The 2,252-nt window shown below is 42.2% G+C and overlaps 1 non-coding gene across 1 annotated transcript; it reads right to left on the bottom strand.

Moving 5' to 3' along the window:
* Positions 1-711: 711 nt before the first annotated feature.
* Positions 712-782, bottom strand: TRNAG-CCC (transfer RNA glycine (anticodon CCC)). Its single transcript has one exon. It is a non-coding gene; the product is annotated as a tRNA-Gly (tRNA).
* Positions 783-2,252: the final 1,470 nt, after the last annotated feature.

Consider the following 2,252-nt stretch of genomic DNA (forward strand, 5'->3'; position numbering starts at 1 on the left):
ACCACTGATTTGGACTAAAGTCCTGGTGACTATTTAAACTGAAACACATTAATAGCTTTAAATATTTCATGCCAGGTACATTAGAGCAACCAGCATTATTTATTGAAGGCTGCTCACCCATCATGGGTATTAATATAGTTTGCTGCACAGTCTACCAAAGGGAAATTAGCTTCAAGGGACTAGGTGGGAGGCTTTTGGTCTCCTAGGTGCTTTTGCTCCAGGAAATGAATCTTGAATGGATGGAAGGTGTGGCACAATCTTGTTATCCAACCTCACTCTGGCTTCTTAAAAAACTTCTGAAAGGCTCATCAGGAAAGTCTTTCAACCACCATCCAGTTTGTGTGTGGGCATTCCACTGTAATCTCTTAGGCATAAACAGATGCAGCTTTCTCCAGCAGATATTAATTTCACAGTATCTAAAATGGAGCCCAATATCTACGTAGGGCTGCTAATTTTCTACAGAGGATGGTAAAGAAGTTGTTAGCTACCGTAGAGTCAGTTTCTGACTCATGGTGACCCCACGCACAACGGAACGAATGAAAACAAGCCGCTGCCATCCCCATAATCAGTTGCAGATCAGAAAATCGTGATCCATAGGATTTTTATTGACTGATTTTCAGAAGTAGATTTCTAGTCTGTCTTAGTCTGGAAGCACTGCTGAAACCTGTTCAGCTTCATAGCAACATGCAAACCATACTGACAGACATAAGGTACATTGGCTGGGAATTGAACCCGGGCCTCCTGCGTGGGAAGCAGGAATTCTACCACTGAACCACCAGCGTCCCCCTCCCAGTAAAGGAGTTAAATGGGTTTACTTGATTAAGGAAGGATCTGGGTTGCCTTGAGAAAGAGAGGCCCTGGGGGCACAGTGGTTAAGCGCTTGGCTGCTAACTGAAAGGTCGGAGGTTTGAACCCAAGGAGAAAGATGTGGCAGTCTGCTTCTGTAAAGATTACAGCCTAGGAAACCCTATGGGGCAGTTCCACCCTGTCCTCCAGGGTGTCTGTGAGTTGGAATAGACTGGATGGTGCCGGATTTGGTTTTGGTTATTCTCTCCTGCTGGCATAATGTATTCATCATGTTAAGTTTCTGACATTGCCCTCTTTGGTCTGTGCTCCCTAATTCATTTGTCAGGTTCTGTGCAGGAAACAAACCACTGTAGGTATTTTAAGCTGGAAAAAATTTAATACAGACAATTAGGTGCTTACAAAATTGTTGGAAGGGCTGGAGGAGTGGGCCGCAGGCTAAGCCTCTAGGGGTAACTCATGGAACTTCACAGAATTGACCCATTAGACCTGTGAGTCTACCCTTATCTTTTCCTTATTTTATGGTCATGATGATGTTAATTTACTGTTGATAAGGAAATTAAGAAAATATATTTTGATACTGAAACAGTGTAAAACCTTTTAGTTATATCTTTTTATTTTTGTCGTGACTATCTGACTTTTCAAGCCTATTGGAGGGTAGACAATAAAAATTTTGCTGGGGACCTTTCATGGGCTCCTTTACTCATGGAACAATTTCACTTGTACACTGCATCCTGCCAGGTTACCCGGCCCTGCTCTGATCCTTTGACTGTGCTTCTCCCCTCGGCATTCAGCCCCTCCACCAGGTCCTGCCGGTTGACATCATCCAGTTCTCACCGTTGGCCTTGCCTTGTCTCGTCACTGATTTTATTCTTTTGTTGTATGCCATCAAGTCGATTCCCACTCATAGAGACCTTATAGGACAGAGTAGAACTGCCCCAATAGGGTTTCCTAGGCTGCAATCTTTTTTTTTCACTTTTCATAAGATTTATTTAGAATTTCTTAATCATAATTTTATTTTTGAATCACCTGTCTTTCTTTTTTTATTTCATTATTTTTTTATTGTACTTTTTTAAAAAATTGTACTTTAGGTGAACGTTTACAGAGCAAACTAGCTTCTCATTAAACACATATTGTTAATGCAATATTGTTAGTATACATATTGTTTTATGACATTGGTTAACAACCCCATGACATGTCAACACTCTCACTTCTCAAACTTGGGTTCCCTATTACCAGCTTTTCTGTCCCCTCCTGCCTTCTAGTCCTTGCCCCTGGGCTGGTGTCCCCTTTAGTCTCATTTTGTTTTATGGGCCTATCTAATCTTTGGCTGAAGGGTGAACCTCAGGAGTGACTTCAGTACTGAGCTGAAAGGGTGTCCGGTGGCCATACTCTCAGGGTTTCTCCAGTCTCTGTCAGACCAGTAAGTCTGGTCTTTTTTTGTGAGT

Source organism: Trichechus manatus, unplaced genomic scaffold, assembly GCF_000243295.1.
Source record: "Trichechus manatus latirostris isolate Lorelei unplaced genomic scaffold, TriManLat1.0 scaffold00073, whole genome shotgun sequence".
Classification (NCBI taxonomy): Eukaryota; Metazoa; Chordata; class Mammalia; order Sirenia; family Trichechidae; genus Trichechus; species Trichechus manatus.